The 10,629-nt window shown below is 39.4% G+C and overlaps 1 long non-coding RNA gene across 1 annotated transcript; it reads right to left on the reverse strand.

Annotated features, from left to right (window-relative positions):
* Positions 1–3,081: 3,081 nt before the first annotated feature.
* On the reverse strand, positions 3,082–6,857 carry LOC109203713 (uncharacterized). Its single transcript, XR_002063466.2, has 5 exons — positions 6,666–6,857; positions 5,104–5,182; positions 4,361–4,518; positions 3,907–3,993; positions 3,082–3,525 (listed from the first exon to the last, which is right to left on the reverse strand). It is a non-coding gene; the product is annotated as an uncharacterized LOC109203713 (long non-coding RNA).
* Between the last annotated feature and the right edge of the window lie 3,772 nt (positions 6,858–10,629).

The following is a 10,629-nucleotide window of genomic DNA, read 5'->3' on the forward strand; positions in this document are numbered from 1 at the left end:
ACGCAAGTTTCTCGGTGACTGTTATGATGACATTGCACCCCAATTTAAAAGCGCTGTAGTAATAATTGGAATCAAACTTATGGGAAAGGAGACGCCTTGGACATAAATCAGCGTGATGAGAACTATTGATAATAAAAGAAAGAATCTTTGGAAAAAATTTATCTGAGGAGAATTTATTTATTTTAGTCTGACCCCAGTCCCATCCGCTAACATGGAGGAGGCGGGGTTTATGACTGCAGCCAGACACCAGGGGGCGATAGAGACGTTTTGGCTTCATTTTTGGGGAGCTGTCGCATCATCCATGTTTTCTACAGTCAGTGGTGGCAGGCAGTTGGTGTCGTAAGCCCCGCCTTCTCTTCAAAGATGGTTGTTCAAAGTGGACATAGATGGCTTCTTTCAATCCTCTTTTGAACCATCTCTCATCTTTGTCCAAAATGTGAACACTGGCATCCTTGAAAGAGTGACCTTTGACCTTAACATAATCCTATAATTCAGACTATTCAGTTACATTTTCATTTCAAAGTTCGAATCAACAGTTTTCATTATTTGAAATGGTTTTAAGTTATCTTAATTCTAACATTTGTAAGTCATTCATTCATCACAAAACTCTGAATTTTAAATTCTTCGTGTCGAACTAATAATCTGACTTTTATCCTAACATGAGCAGGTGTAGCAGGCTGAAATTTATTGCTCTATTCTTCAGATGTTTTGTCACGTATGCAGGTAAATAAATAATACATTTTAATTGCATTTCTGATTCTTCTTATTTTCCCAGCAGACAAACAGGGAAGTGTGTTTTTACATTCAGCTTTTCTTCTGATAATTCTTGGAATAAAATGAGAGCAGTCGGCCTCGATCCTGCTGGCCTCTCTTCGTCTGATGTGAAGGACTTCCAGCTACAGAAAAGGCAGATTTAAAGCTTTCCACTCGGTGACAGAGGCACCAGAGCGTGACTGTTGTGATCAGTGTGCGTCTCGTGGTCTCTGCACACCGACGGATGGAGTGGAAAAAACAGCTCACTTCAGTTCAATTCAAACCTTCAGTCATGGCTCTCACTGGCACTGAAGGAAGTATTAAATAATCTTTTTCTTTCTCCGTGTCTACCCGCCGTATTGGTCTTTTTCCTCATTTTTCTTTCAGGAACTGGAGGCATTAAACTTGATCTGTGTCATATCTTTGTACAGTTTTAACAACTCTTCGCACTGCTTTTCTTTCCTTGCCTTCCTGTTACAACTGTATTACAATCTCTTTGCTTTTTTCTTTCAGCATTAGAATTTACATGTCTCATGTTTTGAAATCTGATCTTTGGTTTGTGTGTTGGCTTCTTCTACTTCTTCTCGCTTTCACATCTGCAAAGATCTGCTAAAAAAAACCACTGGAAACTTTTATTGGTTAAAAACACCACATTTCTGCTTTTGCTTTTAACGGCAAAGAACCTCGTCCACCCAACATCACTTTGTCCTCAGGAAACATCTACACTTCGTTGATTTATGTTATAAATCAAAGTTTATTAGTTGGGATGGTCGTGACTTTTAAATATTCATACGGTAGTTATATTAATGAAAATATTATAGTTTTTTACAGAGTTTCTTGCCTTAAAACACTATTTTTCGCTTTCTAATCAGAAGATGGCGCTAAAGAGGCTGGTGGTTAAGCTCATTAAGCAATAAACACAGAGGATTATTAATTAAATATTAATATAATTAAGAACTGCAGGCACTCTGGACATGTGTTAAATGCAGAGTGGTATTAAGATTATTCAGAATGAATAGTGCTCTGTGAAGCTGTAGCCAAAAAATTGACTATTTTTGCATATATTTGGATGTATTTATCACAAAATATCCAAATACTTGCAAAACAGTATTTTTGCATATATTTATCTCACAAGGTCAAAGTTTTTCATCATGTTTTTGACAAAAGCGCTTTCTTTTCTTTTTTTCAGAATTGTATTTTATTCATTTTGTGTGAATATTAAGGATACTGTTTAGAAACATCCTCCATTTTGATTTGGGGCGTGAAGTTTTTGCTATGGGCAAATTTCATATTGGCTGCAGTTCGACTACTTTAAAGTGGAACTTGTTTGCTTTTCTTTTTTTCCCGTCATACATCTTCCTTTACAGTCGTGGATGATCGTGATAAACATGGTCAAAGTTTCAGGGTGTGTTAGCCAAACAATTAGACTGCAGGTCATAGTTTTTTTTCTACTCGTGGAGCTAGATGATGTCATACAGAGGGGCTATCCTTAAATGGCTATCAACAGAGAAACCACACCCACCTGCAATAAAAAAAAAGGGAGAAGCTAAAATGTCTTGTTTCAGACAGAGTCTGAGATAACAGGATTACTTTAAACTGACTCATGCAAAGCTACACTGTAAAAAAGAAAATGTTGAGAAAACTTAAAATTTCAAGGCAACATGATGCAAGAGATTTTTGAGTTTTCTCAACTTTTGCCAACTGTTGTTGACTCAACTAAGATTTACAAGTTCTGCCAACTTGGATCTTCTTGTTCACCTAATTAGGATAATCCTGGAAGTCTAACGAAGAAATTCTGGTTTCAATGCCATGTATTTCTGCCTTCACCAAACACAGATATTCTTGTTGAGTAATCATACAATTCTTACTCCAGTGAGTTGAAAATTTACCTATATAAACAAAGGAAAATGTATGTTGTTATTATACTTGAAAAAACACTTAATAAATAGATATAGAATAAAACAAAGCACAATTCAATGTTATCTAAAAGCTTATTTATTTTGTTCAACAGTCTTTTCGGTACATTTCAGAATGTCATGGGTAGTAGGGTGAATTTCTGTTAAAAAAAAAAAAAGAAAGAAAGAAAAGAAATAACAAACAAACAAAAACGTGTTGCCAGTTTCTTTTGGGTGCTTTGAGCACCCCAGCAGAGACGTTAAAATTCCAGAGTCCAGAACCAAAAAAGAAAAGTGTCCAGCAACTTAATAATTCATGCACACACACCCTGACCGTCTTGTAAAAGCTGAACATAACTATTGCACATTAAATAGGGTAGTGCTACAAACGATAGCCTATGCACCCAGACATTGACATTTTACACAGGCTTACTATGATGAACTATGGAAGTTAAAAGTTCTTAGAAATGTTACCATCAATGAAGAGGAAACTAACACTATAACAAATCTTTTAAAATACTACAAGACAAATTTTCACCATATATTCTCAACAATACAGATTCATCTGACTAAAATTTACATTTCGAATAATGATTTATCCACTTCACCTTCATATTGTCCGACCAGGCCAAAATAAGATGGCCTGAATTGCTTCAAAGGTAAAACTCATCTGCTTTGGATAATCAATGTTGAGGGCATACAGAAGGCCAAAGAGGTGTGCCAGGGCAGTAGAGAGATCTGGAATGTTATGTAGCACAATGTCCCCTTCCAACACAACTGCATGTTCTCGCACAGACGTATCAGCATCGTCATCTTGTAGGATGGTGAGGATGGCAACTGATGCACCGTTCAACACTGGTTCCAAAATGTCAGTGTCCTGAAGAAAAGTAAAATATGAATTATTGAAAGCTAAGAAAAACTAAAGACAAAACAAATTTCTAAAGATTTTAACTTTAACCTCTATACCATGCTGGTCGTTTGACCCATGGAGGTTTTAAGAAGAAAAAGCTTATTTTCTTTTAATTAATGCCACCTTGTGAGTTTTGTACAAAAATATTTTCTGTTATGGAACAACCACTAACAATGCCCAGCTGCTGCTCAGCAGAAAAAAAGGAGTGAGAGTTATGACAACTGCAATCCCCACTATAAAATTATCTGGACTGCACTGAGAAAGTGTACATTTCCATTTTGGATAAACTCATCCTTTAAAAACATCTCATAGCAATTAGTTTTACTTGCATTACTTTTTTGTACTTACTAAGCACTTCAGGAAAACCTCTGCTGCATCTTCTCTTGAGGAAAATGGGCAGGCCTCTCAGTGCCCGTTGGACACAGTGTTGGATGTCTAAAGAGTATTCAGTGGAAAACAAGAATTTCAATTAGTGAAGTAACATGGTGTACTATACACAATGCAAAATCAGAACTCTCATAGAAATGAAAGTAAAGCACAGGTCAGACCCAGCAACACGCAAAACGTACAACCCCCCCCCGCCCCAAAAAAACAACAACACCACCATGTTAACAATTTTACTTTCGTTTTACAAATTAAATAAAATACTGCCAAATAAGAACAAAGCAATGACTCATGACATTCATTTTTACTGACATATCCACTGATGTGTTTTGTTTGAAGCCAACATCTTTTTCAGTTTCTGTTAAGAGAAAAGTATACTCTCTTCTGAAAATGTCAGATAAAGGAGCACTTCACTCACCTGTTCATCAAGTTTATCCAGGAGGTCTTCCATCTCCTCACCAAGAGCTCCCTTCTTAGACCAGTACAGTTTCAGCAGGCCAGGCACAACTTTGTCAAGGGATGCATTGAAGGTCCCCAGGAGGTCTTTGCTTGTGATCCGATGAAATTTTCAGATATCTAAACAATACATTCACCAAAATATTGTCATTTATTCAACACAGAAAATTCCTGGGTAGCTGTCTTGGACAGTCTGCACCATGTTATATGCCTGACTGTGTCATCAACAGCAAAACCTACTTCAAAAATCTCTCATGAATACGTCTTTTGCACAGGAATAGAAACACCTCCCACAAAACCCAGTATCTATATGAAAATACATATTATGTTCTAAGTTGCACCAAAATCTGTGACCAATCAGATTCTGTGACCTGCCTTAGTATTCTTTCCCTAACAATCTCAGACTATAGAAGTCCTATTTCTAGCACAAAAAGAAAAAAAATACATGCTAAGTCAAAATTATGAGATTGCCTTTCTGTTTCACAATTTCGATTTAGCATGGGGACTCTTTTCTTGTACTGGCAGAAATGTTCAGGGTAAGGATTTCAATATAACACTGGCAAGGGCCTTGACTGGAGTGGTAGCACAAGATAATAAAGTTGGCCAATGCATTACCCCAGCAAATACCGTACTGCTTCAATATAAGTATAAATCATGCCCAATTTGAATAATAATTAAATTATGAATAAATTAGGACAGTCTTACCTCCTCAGAGGAAAACAGCGCAGGTCATCTCTCCTGGACCTCAGATACCATAGGCTGACACTCCACGACCTCTCTCCGCCTGAGAGAAAATGTTTGCAATAATGAAACATTTCAATATAATGTAGAAAAAAAAACGAGAAAAAAAAGTTACGGATCGGACTCCCCGATCCTTACTGCGCATGTGCAAAGTCGGACGTACAGATCGCGTCTACCCGTGGAATTGTACATAAAATCAATACTCCACCAACAAAAAGGCTCTCAAAACAATACAATACTTTCCACAGCTTTGAAGGATGGGTCAGGTGTATCCTTCGTGGCCCACCCTATGCCAGAATTCATAGCGCGGCCCAGCCGATTCTAGTTTCAAACAATGGCGGCAGCCACTTAGTTTTAATATTACTCTTATTACTCTTTCTGGGTCACAAAGTAAACTTTTAAGGTATTTTCAGGCGAGAATGTAGCTGTGTAAATTTCAAATATCTGCTCAGTTTATTAAGACAACACATTTTTGCAAAAATGCTTCTACGTTTTCGGAGACGTCTGTTACCACCAGCTTCGATAGCTAGCTGGGGATTCAAGGTTCGCTAGAGCAGCGAGAACAGCGAACTCCTGGCATATCATTTTCAACCCCCTGCGCGGTCCTTCGCTAGCTTAAACATGATATATAAGTCCCTTAGATGACTTAAATATGTTATTGTTTGGCTTTTTTTCAGTGCTTTACTCGTTCCACCCTCCTGGGTCCTCAGGAGGATGCAGCCTAGCGCTTGTAGAAAATCCTAATAACAGATGTCGTTAGCTTATGTTGGGATTTAGAGATTCTTTTATTGCTGCCATATAATCTGCCTTATGATAAATGCATTAATAACATGTTCTACAGTATTATTTTATCAGTAATATTGTTTACAGGGTTCATATTGCATTGAATATGTTTGTCATCACATTCATTTTATTCACAGGTTGAGTTTATTTTATACACAATGCATAACTGTGCTTGTTTAGAGTTGATGTTCTAACCAAGAGGGTTTTAAGCTTCACTGGTGAGAGTGTCCAGGTGATACATGTTGAGGGAAGATGAGAACATAGCAGGTTAATTGCATGCATGCTTACAATACACATAAATCTAGTAGCAGGCCTGAGCGAAGGCCCAAGTGTCTTCTGCTTCTTATTTGAGACCTGCGCCAATTCAGTCTACTTAGTGATTGAGGACGAGGGTCCATTATTAGCCCTTAGAGGCCCTGAAGCTTGAAGTATTACCTTAAAAGGAAGGTGTTATCAAAAAGAGAAGTTATATGTCTGTTCATAGTTATTAGAGATGTACAAGATGTACCCTTGTCTGTAAACAATGACTGGACATAATGTATTTTTGACCTGTATTGACGTGTATGTGGGGGTGTGATCCTCTATGCTATAAAACCAGAACTCAGTGTATTTTTGTCAGAGCAAATAAGCCATATGCTGACGGTTGTTCTCCGTTGTCAATAAACTCATCGTTTGATTGTACTTGTCTGGGACCTCCGTCGTTTGTTGTCTGGTCTACAGTTGATCGATCTCGCTTCACTTACCTGCTAGGGCAAATGGCCGGCAGCTCCCGCACCTGTCCAAAAAATGGTCAAATAATACACTCCAACTTCAGACCAGGTAAAATCCGTAATGGTCGAAAAATTGTAATTTTCATCCAATTTTGGCCACGTTTGTTCAAAGTTTCTTAGCAGGTTTTCAGTTCAGAACACATCGACAAACCACTATCACATAGTCTGCTCAGACTCGTTTGGTCTAGTTCAAACTTATTCAGACCACGACGTGTGCCAGTCACCTACGGGGTTTCCCACCGGTTCCCAACTCGACTCAAAAAATCTACTCAAAAGTTGATAATCTTTGTTATGCTCGCTAGAAAATCTTAGTTAGGACAACAATGGAAGAAATTTGTTGGGCAGACATGCTATTTTAGGTTGTAAATGGAAAGTTTTATTTCTAAGTCAGTTTAATTTGAAAACTTTACTCAAATCAACAATTACTAGTTATCGTTTTTACAGTGTACTCTGGTCCAGTCCATGAATGAACATATGTGGGCATAGACAAGAATGATTTTTATTATATGGAAGACACTGCGTGATGCCACGGAGAGAGAATATCCTCAGATTCTTTTGGCACAGATGCCCCCCTGACCTGCTGTTTGCCTGAGGCAGCCAATCAGAAAGTTAGCTTTGCATAAACCATAAATAATGCACAGCTATTTTGTAGAGGTGGAAATGAGCAGAGTAATCCCCATTCACAGTAAAAAGCAGCTTTGTTAAGTGATGCCACCGGCCTGAGTTTGGATTCCTGTACTTCAGATCGCTCATGGTCTTGTAAAGGCATCACAGGCCAAACTGATGAAGCCGCCATTTAATTCTCTGTCTTCTCCTCCCCTCACACTCTCCGCTTAGAGAGAAAAACCGGGAGGCGAGACCTGAATTTAATTAGTTCCTCTTCTTCTCCTTCTGCAAACCCGGCGCTGCCATCGTGAGGCTTGCATGAGGAGGAAGGTTGTTGTTGTCAGCCACTGAGGCCACTGATTCACCGCACCGTGATCACACGCTCTCCCCGTTAATTAAAGTTTCATATGAAGTGTCTGCAGGGAATCGTTGTTTCGCAGCCAAACTCCCGTCCAGATGGCTGCTGATATGAGGCCTCGAAGGACGGCTCTTTTGTTTCTCTCCGCTGCAGAGACAAACGTTACATTTCTGTGGCGTTAAATCAACTTCCTCCTAATTGTTGGATATTAAACAGAGAAACTTCTCATCACGTCTGAAACTTTGGAGAGCCTGTTGACGACTGCGTTGATGCTTGAGTGACGTCGACAGACTGAAGATGAAGGGAATCCCAGCAGTCCCCTCAGTCTGTCTGAGACCGATGGTAGCTGTGCTTTACTTACAGCGTGTAAATATAAAAACACAAGTAAAGAAAACCACAATATGTGACTGCTAAAGATAAACATTTAAGGTTTTTCTGCATATGGTAAAAGTTGCAGACGATTTGCTCTGGATTTACATAGAGATTTTTTTTTTTTTTTTACAAAAAAAGCTGTATCCACAGACTGTATGGGAGCATCGTCCATATAAAATCCTACAATTTCAGCAAAACTAGAGCACAGACTTCACGGACGGCATTAAACGCACAGCATTCACATTATTGGTCAAAGAATCACATTAAAAACTCTTCAAAAGACTCCAGCAGCACAAACATCCTCCACAGGTCCAGTTCAGGGACTCCAGTTAGCTGATGTGACCTAGAAGCTACAGCCACCTGTGTTGCCACCCGTCACTCAAAGAGACCACACCCCTAATAACACAAGCTTTAAGGGTTAATACAGTTGTTCTAAAGGGGGAACATTATCTACAGTTTCTGTATCAGGCTGTAAACATGTTTATTTCTGCTGTATAGTTGGACATTTTAACATGAGAGTCTGTGGTGACTGGCTCAACGTTGGAGCCTCTAGTGGACGGTGGAGGAACTGCAGGACTTTCAGTTGATGCTGAGGGCTGTTTCGGATCCTAAAGAGTTATTCCAGTGAGCTAATTTAATCCCTAACAGCAGTTTTCTGTAATAGTTAAAAGAAAACACTGATTCACTTGGATGAGAGAGTTCTGGATGCCGGGGCTGTATTGATGTTTCTTGTGGTCCTCTGACCTCATTCATTGTTTGACCACAGCTTTTAGCTGACGGTGCTGCTAACCTCTGGTCGTAAATGCTGATGTGAAGCTGTTAGCAGAGGGAATATCACAGTGAACCTCATCACATTCTTACTGCTTCCATTTATCACGGTAGACTGTTAACCTTTTACTGCCGACTTCCAGGAGAAAAAGCTTCCCAAACCACCGGACTTCTTTCTGTGTGCATCGTAAAGAAAGCCGGCCCACACCGGTGGAGGCTGAGTGTGTAAAAGGATTACAGATAATGGAGCATAAAGATCAGGGCAGCTTATTTTCTAACACCCATAACTCACTATGAAGTACATTTCACTGCTCCGCTATCAAAAAGTAAATTAAGGGCCTATTTGTTCTGGAGCAGTATTGTGCTGGGAAGTTGTGTAGCTGCAGAATCACTACAGAGCATCAGAAATTCATCTCACACAGACAGACATGAAGAGGAAATTCACCAAAGTCAACACCAGGCATCAGATAAAAGAGAATAAAAAAGAAGAGTGTGAAATTGTCTATTGAAACCATAGATATTATATCAAAGATGAGCTGAACAGGCAGGCAATACAGAAGTGACTGAAACCTGCATGCATTCTAGTGGCCAGCAGGGGACGACTCCTTTGTGTGAAATGACTATTAAAGTCACAAACTGAAGAATTAACACGTTCCCAGTGATTATGTCATCTTAGTCACTAGTTTCAAGTCTTATTAAAACATAATGAGGCTCATTTTGTAAACTATGGTCCCTTTGAGGCTCAAACTGGCCATAAATCAGATTACGCTTACGTAGCTCTATCTAGATTATCTTATGTTTGGCTAAAATACCAAATTAGGCATGTTTTAGGTAAGTCCTCAGTATGATAGTGAAATCAGTTTAGTTCTTCTTATATCACTACAAGTAGTGTCTTTTGGCCTGTGTTACCTGTGTAAATTGTATAAAGGCTTAAAGTTTGTGTTATTAGGAGCCTCTCTGATGGGTGGATGACAGCAGCTAGGCAGCTGTAGCTGCTAGCTGTACAGAACATGATTAAATATGTATTTTTGTTAATTTCATGTTTAATTTGAGAAACGTTACAGTTTATGCCATTTCTCTAGTTTTATATGCAAACTGAAAGGCTCATAAAAACAAGCACACTGGTTTTATTCTTCCTAAAACACACAAATCTTAGTGCCACATCAGTTAGTTTGTGATGGTACGCCTCTTTAATGTTAGCAGCCAGCAGTCTCATCCTGTAAGCTAATCCCTTCTATCATGATTCATGTCGCCGCCGAGGCCAGCACCTTGTTTTTTCCCTGTTTTGATAAACCCTATCTGAGAAATTTTCTATAGGAAGATGTGAAAGCACATCAGGCGGTGCTGAGGATATGAAGACGTAGCAACAGTCGCCATCTGACTCCCAGCGGCCGTGCTGAAACAAATATCTATCAGCCTCCACCAGCAGCTCGCTGTAAATCAGCATGTGGCGGAAACATATTTCCTCCTCTACCCGCAGCCTGCGAGGGGGAGAGGCGCAAAGTTATAATGTATGAGTGTTTGTGAGGTGGAGATTTGGAAACGACTCCGAACTGTCAAATGACCCGCATCAGTGGAAAAAAAAAATGAAAACAAACGACGAGGTAAATAAGCTGAAAATATGAAATCCGGGGCTCATAGATCTTCAGCAGAGAGAGAGAGAGAGACGCTGCTCAGGTGTGACATCCTGCAGATGACACGCATGACGAATGACCCGACGCAGGTGCAGGAGGGGAGGAAAGTTAGGGCACAAAACGAGGAGCAAGAGAAGAGGAAGTGGAAAAAGTTCTAGTGGTTGCAGCGTTGGCGGTCCATCATTTCCTGTTATCTAAT

The sequence above is a fragment of the Oreochromis niloticus genome, linkage group LG2, assembly GCF_001858045.2.
Source record: "Oreochromis niloticus isolate F11D_XX linkage group LG2, O_niloticus_UMD_NMBU, whole genome shotgun sequence".
In the NCBI taxonomy this organism is placed as follows: Eukaryota; Metazoa; Chordata; class Actinopteri; order Cichliformes; family Cichlidae; genus Oreochromis; species Oreochromis niloticus.